The 13,030-nt window shown below is 40.4% G+C and overlaps 1 pseudogene; it reads right to left on the reverse strand.

Moving 5' to 3' along the window:
- Positions 1-2,615: 2,615 nt before the first annotated feature.
- LOC147639886 (GRAS family protein RAD1 pseudogene) lies at positions 2,616-6,524 on the reverse strand (annotated as a pseudogene).
- Between the last annotated feature and the right edge of the window lie 6,506 nt (positions 6,525-13,030).

Genomic DNA, 13,030 nt, shown 5'->3' on the forward strand with positions numbered 1-13,030 from the left:
TTCTGGATAGAGCTCTCTATGCATGCATAAAGGGATCTATGCATGGATATAGCTCTCTATGCATGTGTTGTCTACACATCATTGCCTTAATGCATATGTTATGCATTACCTCAATGAATGAATATGCCTCTATGCTATGCATTGCCTCAAAGAATAAACATACCTCTATGTGTAGAGACCTCTATACATAGAGAATGTATAAGAGGCCCCTATGCGTATGCATTGTCTTTATGCATAGAGAATGCATAAGAGGCCTCTATGCCTATGCATTGTATTTATGCATCTATGCATAGAGAATTCACAACATGATTCATCCTCGAGTGCTTTGAGAGTTTATTTATTTGCATTATCTATGCATTAATGCACAAGAGGCCTCTATGCTATTCGTTACCTCAATGTAGAAAGAGGCCTCTATGCATAGAGGTGCATAAGAGGCCTTTATGCCTATGTATTTTCTTTATGCATCTATGTATAGAGAATGCACAAGAGGCCTTTATTCATATGCATTGTATGTTATGAGATCTTTATCTTTTGAATATGTTCTTAATTATCTGTAGTTAAAATTGATTTAAAAATTGGGGTAGAATGGGGGAGACTAATTTCCCCCATTCTACGCTACTTTTTTTTGTACCCTTTTTTGTTTCATAGAGTTATATTCGTGGTTATTCTTGTAGTTATTTTTAGCATTAGTATGTGACTAGTGGGCCGCATGTACCAATCATGTTTATAACCGTGAAACGTGATTTTGTTAATCTCTAACTCCTTTGATTTATTTGTGAATAGAAAGACACTTATACTGTCCTATTTATTGTAGTGGTTGTTGTCATAAAAGTTTCTCCAAGCAATAAACACATATTTTAAGAATTAAAAAATGAGGAGCTCAAGGAAATTCCCTTAATGGCCATTAGTAGGTGACTATGGATAGTGATGACCTAAACAAGGATCAAGTCAACATTAAAAATCAAGTTGAATTTGCAAAAGACCTTGATATTAGTGATCAAACACCTATATAGAACCATGAAAATGATATAAAATATTGAGGATAATTTATATGATAAAATTCTAATTTTCTTACTACATCTACTATTGGCCTAGCTATAGCTTTAATTTTAGAGGGCATTATAAGTGTCATAATATTCCTCAGAAGTTTTCTTGCAATAACCTTTGTAAATCCCTACCTTAGTGTTACATTCTTCCTTGTAATATGCCTTGCAATACTCCTTGTAGCAATAAGCCTCGCTATTTATGATGCTTATAGCAATAGAGCGAGGGTTATTGTGAGGCCTATTCCTAGCAAGGGTTATTGCTCAATTTATTTATTTTTGGGTCCTAAAACAAATTCGAACGACTCAATTTTCCTACCCTCTCTATGTTCCCATCATATTTTAGTGTGGTTAACTATAAATTTCATCCTTGCAAAATGGTTATCATGTGTGGTCACAACTATATGTGTTTAATTAATGGGTGTGCTAACATCACCTTGATCCTTATGCTGCTGAAGCAATGTCACTTCTATGAGTGTGCATGTGTATGTGCATGTTCTTGTGTGTGTGTGTGCATAAGTTTTTCTCCACATGTATGCATATATTGTGTGTGTGTGTGAGAGAGAGAGAGAGAGAGAGAGCGAGAGAGTGAGTGAGAGAGAGAGAGAGAGAGAGAGAGAGAGAGAGGTTATTTTTTATCCTTGTAGATTGTATCAAAAAAGCAAGTTCTATAGACATTCACTATCCCTTTTTTAAGTCAATTAAGAAGAAAGTGATAGTTGCAGAATCCAAGGGGTTGGATTTTTTTGTTTGGAATGGTGACATATTGGTTGTTATGTTATGAAGTGGGAATAATCTTGAGATCTTTGCATGTAATTTCAAATTAAATACTCATTATAGAATATAATTATGGTGTAGTTATATTTTGACATGTTGTGACATAGGAGATTACAACTCAAGTTATTAATATGTAATATTTTGACATGTTGTGACATAGGACTTGCAACCCAAGATATTATGATCCATTGAGATTTTCATGGGGTTTATACAAATGAAATACCATTAACGTGTGAAACTTGTATAGTTTGCATCATCTTACAAAGTAGAAATTGTTTACTTTCTTTTCGATTATTGCAATGAGTGATTTGTTCTCTTATAAGCATGTTTATGCCAATGTTGTGCAAATATATAAACCCACAAAAGAATTTTCTTATTATGGAGAATGTCAAATGGCACATGGTGTACTAAGTGCTCCACCTCCTAGTTACATAGTGATTAACATAGAATAAAAAACAACATTTTTAAAAAGTCCTCTTGTTTTAGAAAACAATACAATTGTGCTTTTACGTCATCAGTATATATGTGGGACCTCGAACCAATCTCATAATACATTACATGATTCTTTATACTACTTCCATGATAACCTAATATGCTATTGATTAGTCAATGCAAAATGTTGTCTTTTTTGGCCTCAAAAAGCATATTATATGCTTATTTGTCACTATGCTACACCACAATGTACGAAACCTTCAAATTGGCACATGGAAATAGTCAACAAACTTTTTAAATGGAAAAAATGTTCACATGAAGGGTTTCATATGTGCACACCATTTGTGAAAATAAAAACGTGTTCCAAGACGATCCTTTTTTTTCCAATACATGCTTCATTTAGGGATGCAAAGTAGCCCCAAATTTTATTATATTTCATTTTTACATAGAGGAAGATAATTTTTGGGATACAAAGTTGTAATCCTAGGAACAAATCTTTTCCTTGCCATGACCATGGTACTAAGCCAAGAGGATCTACACCTAAAAGTAGTTCCTTGTATTAACAACATGCCTCCAACACCTTAGGATTTAGGAATATTTTCTACATAAAGAAAGGACATACTTGTAAGACACATTTATTTTGAGATGCATATTCTCACTTTTATTCTATGCTCATCATTTGAGCAATGGACCTTTGATATAGGGCCCATTGGGCTCCAATGAGCTTTGTTCATAGCTTGATGTGATCGTATAGGTAGCATACCGCTTGAGTTGAGAGAAATTGAACCATGGCTACGAGAGGAATAAGTGCACATTAACCATATCTAATGCCTTTTTTCTTTGGTGACATGGGATTAGGTTAAATATGAGAGAGATAATAGAAAAGCATTTTGTTGGTGTTTTCGAAGGGTGGGGTCGGTGTGTGGGTGGGGTATTTTTGAGGGAGGGGAGGGGTAGGTTGAAAAGCATTTTGTTGGTTTTTTCAAGGGTTGTGGGTGGGGTTTTTTTTTTAAATTTAAAGGAGGTGGGGATATGGCTAGCTCAAGTTAGTGATATGATGTTAATCAAATACTAGAAGAGTAAAGCTATGCGAGATGCTCTATTAGGCATCTAGGTTATTTAGGGAAACTAGCTTATATTGAGCCATGAGATTAGAGTATAGAGTGCCAAGCTGCACGAAACCCTTGGCAACTAGATTATTTAAGAGGAGCTAGCTCATGTTGAAGTAGAGTGTCAAACTGCATGAAACCCATGGAAGATTATAATATGATTCTAGTATAGTACCACATACTGTGCCAAGCTGCATGAGACTGTAGCTGGGTAGATTGTGCCAAGCTGCATAAGACATATAGCAAAAAGAGGGGGGAGAAGGTTATTTGTGCCTACGAGAGCACAGGAAAGAGGAAAGGAACATATTGTGCCAAGCTGCATGAGCCAGTGCTGCTGCTTCCCGCTCACACACACATCACAGAGATCCCAGCGCATGCGGCCACGCAAGGGGAAGGAATCTGCAGGCACCCATACAAGAAGGGCAACAGTAATGGGCTTGTTGCGCTTGTATGATGTGCAAACTCCCCCAAGAGAGGCTTGCAAGGTGGCGATGGTGTGGTAGGGGGGTGGTTATTGGTGGTTTTTGGGGGTAGTTATTGGGAAAGTGACATATGAGGTGGCGATACTTGAGCGGCGATGTGACGTGGAGGGGCGGCAATGTGGCGGAGGTGGAACGTGTCATGCAGTGGTGGTGGGAGATGGTGGAGGGGGCGGATATATATGTGACGTTACATTCAGTGGTGTTGGTGTGGCGGGGGATGGAGGGGGCGCCTAACATCGCCACGCTGAGGCGGCGATGATCGGCTTTTCTTTCCATCCTAGAACCAGACAGCCCTTCTCGTCGGAGAGAGTGTAATTGTTGGTGTCGGCAGCGTAGAAGCTGGCCAGCCAGAGGTGCGCCTGCGCCGCAAGGTGGAGTGGCACCGGCTGGAAACCGGCCCGGCTCATCCGCCGGCGCCACTGGTCCACGCGCTCATGCCGCTCCACACGTGTGGAGCCTTCGCAGGCCACGATGTTGCGGATCTCCAGCGCGAGATGGAACTGCTCGATCTTGACGCGGCGCGTGCTGTAGCGTGGTAGCACCACCTGCAGGGAGTCGAAAATGGCAGAGTAGTAGTGCAGCGCCTCCATGAAGCGCCCCAGGAAAAAGGGCCCATTGTGGTTTGTGTCCTGCTCCACGAGCGTCAGCACCTTCGGGGACAGCTTGTGTATGGCTTGCAAGACCGTGTTGAGAGAGCCCCTGCTCTCTTTCACCACGCGATGCAGCTGCAAGACGCTGTTCACCGCTACTACTTCACCGCTTCTCAGCCCAAGCGCGTTTATTACAAGACTCTCTAGCGACTGCTCCACGGCTTGGAACTCGAAATTCAGCGCCGCCCTCGCAGCTTCGCCGCGGAGAGTCTCCCCTATCTCCTCCATGCGACCCTTGCAGACGCCCACCCCAGTGATTCGGAGTAGCTTGGGCGGACCTCCTGGACGGGCTGCCAGACCGTGTATGAGAGCTGGCCACTGCAGCCCCTCCACCATTCCCAGCTCTATGACGTGTACCACCTCTTCTCCTTCAAAGGCCTCAAGGATTATTGAATTGGCGATGAAATAGCCGAAGGGGACGTAAGGACAAACCTCAGACATGAAGTGGAAGGCCTCCTGGCGCTGTATTTCATCCGGCGCTAGCTGTTGTTTGGGCAGCTGCCCGAAGACGGACGCCGCCATTGCCGGAGTGACGGCCATGTGCTTGAGGCGTGTGGCCAGGCCCTCTACGAAGCAGCTGGTCACGCGCTGGAGGGAGTCACCGTAGGGGGAGGCCAGCTCTCGCACGTGCCGTAGAAGGGATCGGGCCTGGTGGGTGTCTCTGCAGGCGACAGCTTCCGCACATGCGAACAGGTGCTGCAAGAGCTGGAGGCCGTCGTTTCTACTCTCGCGCTCTTGCACCCACGCCCACATTGGATCTCTTTGCAAATGGTAATCATGATGATGGCGGTGATCCTCTGGATTGCAGAAACCTTCCTGATCATTGTCGTTTTCATTTTGGCAGCCGCACATAACGAGCTCTTCCTGCAACTGTTTGTCGAGATAGTCTTTGACGCACCGACGGAACGCCACTATGGGCGGGTGCACTTGCTTTTTTTGCTTTTCCGCCTCCGTCTCAGCCGAAGACATTTCATAATCCTTCTCATCGCTTGAATAATGATCTTCCGGGCCGCTGAAGCTGGTGTTGGGAGTCGAAGATCTGGGCTGTTCATAGAGAAAGGATACGGGCCCTTCATCCACACAAGTCATCTCATCCTCCCACGAATCAAGCTCGAGACGTGAAGGAGGAGGAGAAGGTGAAGCATACCTAGAAAAAGCAGTGCAGTTGGAGTCCATATAATTGATGGCTTCCATGAAGTGATCATGCGGAAAGCCGAGCTGGTCAGCCATGTATTGGTCCCCGACCAACATAAATCCGGCATGAGTGACCGTTGGAGATGATCCAAAATTCCACCCAAATTGGTGGCAGCTGCTGATCAGGTTTTGATCATCAAGATCCAGCGGTGGAGTACCTCGTGGACCCAGCGGTGGAGACGTATCTCGTGGATCGAGCACAGAGATAGGAGTGACAGCCATGGCGGGCGGCTGCAAGGTTTGATGATAAACATATGAATGATCGGAACGTTTGGACTGTAAGGAAGGAGAGTTACTGAGATAATTAGTGAGCTTAATTATGAAGCTTACCTCTTTTTCTTCTTGCTCGGTCTTGACCTCCCTTTCTTCACATAATTTAGCATTGTCCTTCTTTTCACCATCTTCCACCTCCATCTTCCCTTCCGACCAGTACTTGAACAGCTCTGGTTTTGGGTACATTGCAACACCATTGATCCAAAAATGATCATCTCCTTGCCTGCATGAGTACTCCTCATCAAATTGAAAGCCAGCGGAGTGATTAGGAACAGCAAGGGGTGGCACCATATTTAGCAACGTAATTGCAAGATAATTTTAGAGGAGCCGTGTGTCCCTTAATCACTACTAATTGAATGACTATCGTTCTCTGGCGTCCATTTTAATCAGCTATTGCTCACTAGTTCGACAAATCTCTTGTTAAACACCACATAATCTACTTCTTACAAATTGCAAAAGCGTTCTCTTGGGCTCCTTCTCTCTCTCTCTCTCTCTCTCGCTAAAGCTTCTCAAAGCCTAGAAAGGCGTTTTAAACAGATGGAAAAGCGGAGACTCAGAGGCCAAGGTCCTCGAGCCCAAATGTTTAAGGCCGCGGGCCGCGATCAACCGGCCTCTAACATATATTTTTCGATACATCCCAGAAGACGCCGTTATGATCACCGGACAAACCATTAGAGCCTTGTTTGAGTGGTATGCACAAGAGCGCGATGGGTGCTAAAATTGCGAGAATGGGTATCAAAGTTACAAGTGCTAATCCGGTTGATTAGAATCCACTACCTCTTCTTCTTCTTCTTCTTCTTCTAAAGGTAAGGGGTGCTACCAGTGTGCTAGAACGCACTTCTTGAGCCTCCTCGTGACCCTCTAAGCGCCAATGCTTTGTTGCCAATTTTGCAAAAGTACTATGATGTGCAAAGCATATGGTTATGCAATACACGTTTACTACTTACATTGTTCAATCTTCATTCGAGCCCCACCCTTTCATGGAAGCCTTACTTACATTGTTCAATCTTCATTAGAGCCCCACCCTTTCATGGAAGCCTTTTCCCCTTACCACATTCAACACACTTTGATAAAGATAGTTATTTCTAAGGAGCTATGCCCACGCCATGGTATACACTTAAACATGATGATCAAGTAACATATTAGCAAAGTCACACAATTTCTCAAAAGTATAATATAATTCTCATTGCCAAATAATGTAGATGTCATAAAGAACATGTACGAGGAAGATCTAGACAATGCTCAAATAACATATTAGCAGAGTAGCACAAAACATGATGTCATCAACATGATGCCATCCTCATCACCAAATGATGTCAATGTCACCTCAAAAAGAACATGTACTAGGAAGATCTAGAAAAAGCATAAAATTTCAAGAGAAAGGTAAAAATTACACAAACACATATGTTGTGTAAGTGTATATCCCCCCCAAAAAAATCCTCTGAAATTATTAACACCTTCAATATTTTTATATTATGCTTTCACAAAAATCACAATTTGAGGAAAATTTTAGAATTTGCTCTTTAAGTTCTTGACAAACACTTACACATTCACTCTTTAGCTTAATGGCATCTCCAACACACAAGTGCACACGGAGAAAAATAACCTATACACTTAATGGAATCTCATTTTTATCTATACACTTAATGGCTTCTCTAACACACACACACACACACACATATGCACATGCACATGCACACAAAGAGAAAAATAACCTATACACTTAATGGCTTCTCTAACACACACACACACACATATGCACATGCACATGCACACAAAGAGGAAATAATATAAACTTATTGACATCTCGACACACATGTCCATATGCACACACACAAAAAAAAACCTATACACTTGATGCTCCTTAATACCCTATTCACTCTTTAGCTTAATGACATCTCCAACACACACTGTGTATATAAGCACACATAGATAAAATAACCTATACACTCAGATGCTCATTAGCACCCTAAACAATGTACGACTTAGTATAGTGAATAAGTTATTCTTTTTAATTAGATTTTCTTGAAGAGACACTGGTAGAGTGGACTTAAGTACTTGAGTACATTTGTGCTCGTGGAGGAAGGGGTTGCTACTAACACACATGCAAAATTTTGGTTACAACATTGAAGGAGAAAAAGAGACTATTAATCTACAATTGATTCCCTTTCAATCATATTATTTTATTATTTCTAGAGGTTAACATCTATATCTTCATGTTTATCTTCATAATAATATGTTTTTTTCATTATATATCTATATACTTATATTTTAGTTAATACATTTTATTATTTAATTATTATATCAATATGAAATCTACATAAATTTTTTAACTATCTCAACTATTATGTATTATACTATATAGTTAATTAAACTTGGATAGTTACTATAAATTTATATGTTATATATTTAAATTTTACAGCCAAATTTAGTTTGTATCATTTTAATGTGACTATTTATATGTCATTTATTTTGTGACATAAGGGTCCATATTGATGATGAAGATGAGAATAGAAAGAATAGCACCAATAAAAAGAAGTATAATAGATAACAAAAAAGATTAATGGAGAAGGATATAGGAAAGAAAGGGATAATAAATAAGAAGGCAATGCTATAACGCAAGTAAACCCAACCCAAATGGCATACCAAGGTGTAGCACGTAAACCCAAATGGCATGTCAAGCTACATACTACAACAACACGTGCAACATGTAGGAAGGATGGATGGATACATTACAATTGGTTGAAATGTGAGTTTCTATGTTATATGAACAATGAATGAGAAGGAAATAAAATCAAGTAAAGCCAAATGGCATGCCAAGGCGTTAGCAATATCAAGCATTAGTCATCCATTAGGGAGCCATGTAAGACTAATGATGTAAAGTCTATAGCCTTTAGAGTCAATCTAGATATTGCAAGTGAGCAATGTAAGAAGTGAGAAGCCCTAGAATATACCTAGAACAAGGCACCTAGATCAAGTACGATTAAAAGGAATCCAATCACCATATATATATATATATATATATATACATATACATATACATACATACATATATATATATATATATATATATATATGTAGAGAGAGAGAGACCAAATTATAGGAGAGGTGCCTAGAACCATGGGATGAAGATTAGGGATGATTAACCCACCATTAGGTGGAAATATCTTGAGCTAAACACATGTACCCATGCCTATTTAAAGACATCTACTCATCAATGGATGATCAGTCCACCATTAGGTGGTAACACCTTGAGCTAAACACATGTACCCATTCCTATTTAAAGGCCTCTACTCAATCGGATATTAATGGTTGTTAGTGCCTCTTTCTCTAACACACACACACACACACACACACACACACATAGAGGAAAAAAAGCTAAGTTTCCATTAAAACTGCTAAATCCATGATTGCCAATCCTCATACACAAAACATCAGGTGGGTCAAGACCTAAGGTGGGTGGAGGGTGGCCGTAAGGGTAGGTGAAGAGTTATGCTGCGCCCGCCCTAAGGATGGTTCTCATGCAGTGCACGCACATGGGCTAACACTTGGCACACCTAATGGGTCAGATTCCCAATCCGATGACCCGAACCCACAACCATAGGGATCCCATAGGATCATGCATGTGTCATGCACACAACATATAGCTAGTGCAAGTACATTGCAACCATTTCATGGAAACATACCAAGGCTGGGAACCCATCAAGTACAATGCCATCCACCCATGATCATATAAAATAAAAACATAAAACCATGTGGTCACAAGAATGTCCACACTCCATTGGCACGGAGTAGACACAACGTAGGCATAACATTGCCCATCAAAAAGATATGTTGATGAAGCTCCAGCATCTACTACATGATGATGTATGTTAAAAATCCTAATATGGGATTTATCATGGTGATAGATACAAGATTAAGAATAAGATTAAGGTGGGTTATACCACACTAAAAACTCCATGACTAGTCTTATCCCACTTTACACATCATCATCCATGTGGCACTCCCTTTTATACTCTTTTGGTCACAACATTCACACACTATACAATATCACATGTGTCATTCTTATCTTACCACAATATCTTACACCTCTAGGGTGCTTTTCTACGGAGTGACAAAGCATCTCTGAGCTGTACACCTGGTGCCTTTGGTCCTCGTTATCCAAGAATTCGGTAGTATGCTGATTGATGTTATAGGTTTCTGTGAAGTATAGGGCGTTGTAGAGGTTGGGCCCCCATGGCTCTAAATTTGGCAGTCTACCCATGCCAAGCTACTCTAGCTTCTACACCACAATAAGGTCTAAGGCTATAGCTCTGTAACATGGCCTAGTGTAATAAAGGAGCTTATGCTCCAACTTTGTGATTGTTTTCCATCAGGGAATGCACCATGTACCCGTTAATCTATTTCATGAGAGCTTCACCCATATGAGAAAGCTGGGTCATACTCCTCAAAGCATCCACCTCCTATGGGTCACTTTCTCTAGATAGAGGTGTGACAGAGAACCTCTCCGGAGGAGTTAGAAGAGTCAGGCAAGCATGATGCTAGCTAGTGGGTGCATGTGAAAGCTCAAGAGAAAAATTGGCAATAGTTTGATTAGGGGAAGAGCTGAAAGTGAGAAAATGAGGGGGTGGGCCCTTATTTATAGGTTTGGTAGAAGGGTACGACCATGGAAAATCTAGGGAAAAACTGTGGCACTTGCAAGGAATGGCCGTGGCAGTTGAACGGTGGAAGCGAAGGGCCGTGGCAAGGTAGCAAATAGCCATGGGCTTCAGAAAATAAAAAGGAATGGGAATTCACTCAAGCAATCAGAAATTAATGGTCGAGTGCTTTGAATAAAATTTGGAACGACCGTGGCAAACTTTGAATAGGCATGGCAAGTATTGGGTAGGTTGGAATGGCCGGGGAAGTTCTAGAATGGATGTGGTACTTCAAAACCTGCAAAGGAACGGTCGTCAAATTTGGGAACGCCCATGGCATTTATAAATGTCGAACGATCATGCAGGCGCCTCGTGAGTGTCAGCTCAGGCGGGTCCATGGCATTTATAAATGTCGAACGATCATGTAGGCGCCTCGTGAGTGTCAGCTCAGGCAGGTTGAGATTGACATCTCAACAGATTAAGGGAAAGGGGACTCATTGAATAAAAAAAATGATGAGTGCAAAGCTCACAAATTTCATTTCAATAAGTAAATGCAAAAGATGGAGTTATTACATGGGATTTTGAGAAGATTTACACTTCAAAATGGATATTTTAATAAAATAATACATGGATCTTTATAAAAAATTGTTAAGGAAGATCCAAAGAAGAGAGAGAGTGCCAATATTATAACATTAACTTTGGCACTTTTCCTCCTTGATTCGTGGAAGAGAGAGAGGGGCCTTAAGAGGCCCATTTGAGAGTCTAAATTTCCCCTAATGTATACACAAATACATGTCTAAGTGTGTGTAAACACATAAAAACACACATACACACACACACACACATGTGTACATGTATTGTTTGAGCATAAGGTTGTATACCTATAGTAACATGAGAGAGAGAGTGTGTGTGTGTGAGAGAGAGAGGGTGCACGTACGAGAGCATACGTGTGTGTTTTATGTGAGTGTGAGTGTGTGAGAGAGAAAGATAAGTGTGTGTGTGTGTGTGTGCATGAGAGAGAGAGAGAGAGAGAGAGAGAGAGATGTGTGAACCCAAACACATGTACACATACATATTTGTAGTAGTGTTCATCCCAACAAAACATATGCACATCTCACACTATTCAAGGTCATCCAACTATCGACCGGTGCCTAGCCTTGGTTGCCAGCCTCGCCGCCGAGTATATCCGTTAGGCAACAAACTCTCGATACATGAATCTTCTTTCTTGTAACAACCTCGTCGCCGAGTATATCCGTTAGGCAACAAACTCTCGATACATGAATCTTCTTTCTTGTAACTAAATGTATGGTCCCTCCCAAGCCATGCAACAAACTCTCGATACATGAATCTTCTTTCTTGTAACAACCTCGCCGCCGAGTATATCCGTTAGGCAACAAACTTCTTGATACATGAATCTTCTTTCTTGTAACTAAATGTAAGGTCCCTCCCAAGCCATGTATGTGTCTCTTTTAATATAGATTTCAAGAAGGAAAGAGAGTGCACTTAGAGAAGAGTGAGACAATGAAGCTAGAAACATTAGGAAAGTGTTAGAATAAAAATATTAGCTCCAAAAAAGAAAAAAAATCCTAAAAGAAATAAGAAGACAAGAATAGTTATATTAAGAGATAAATATCTCCAAAAATATAAATTCAAATTTAGGTGATAGGAGGTCATATTTAGAGTACTTTTACATATTTAGAGTCCATGCATACTAAAAAATTAGAAAAGTAATGTGTTTCTAAAGATGGTGCGTTTGCGGCTATATACAGACATTTTTGCCTATTCTACCCATGTAGGCTTGTAGTCCAAATACCTTACGGTTCTTTTGACTGGTTATACAACCATATTCTAAGTTTTTATCAAAGAGTTATGGATAAAACAATTCACTAATTCTGTCAAGGTCTCTACACAGAAAAACTGTAAGAATGCAGCTAGTAGCCACAAGGTGATTCTAGACCTTGAGATGCATATATCCCTTCATTCTTATCTAATCTCTTGGAAAAGAAAGCTAGATTGATATGACCTTTATGAGGAAGAGACTACTACTCCATAGCTTTTCTTTTAAAGAAAGAATAGTACGCCGTAGCCCTACAAGAGAAGGCTACTTTGCCATAGACCTTCGAAAGAGAGAAAAGTCAGAGTACGAGTAGGAGAAGATAAAGCTTGAGGATGATTGGATGATTTCAATTGTAAGATAAGGTATTAGAAGACTCTTTATCCTCATATATCAAGTTCTGAAACTCTTATTATAACGAGCAAAGACAATGATAAACGATAAATTTCTATAAGGTGTATATATATATATTATTTTTCAATTATATATCATTCTTAGGGGTTGAGGTATGGCCCCGGCTCCTCTATTAAGTGTTAATAGTGATCTATTTGATTGATTTACTAGTTGAAGTTTGTATTCTTTTAAACAACAGCATATGC

This window comes from Cibotium barometz, chromosome 3, assembly GCF_041138505.1.
Source record: "Cibotium barometz isolate CiBa-2024 chromosome 3, ASM4113850v1, whole genome shotgun sequence".
Classification (NCBI taxonomy): Eukaryota; Viridiplantae; Streptophyta; class Polypodiopsida; order Cyatheales; family Cibotiaceae; genus Cibotium; species Cibotium barometz.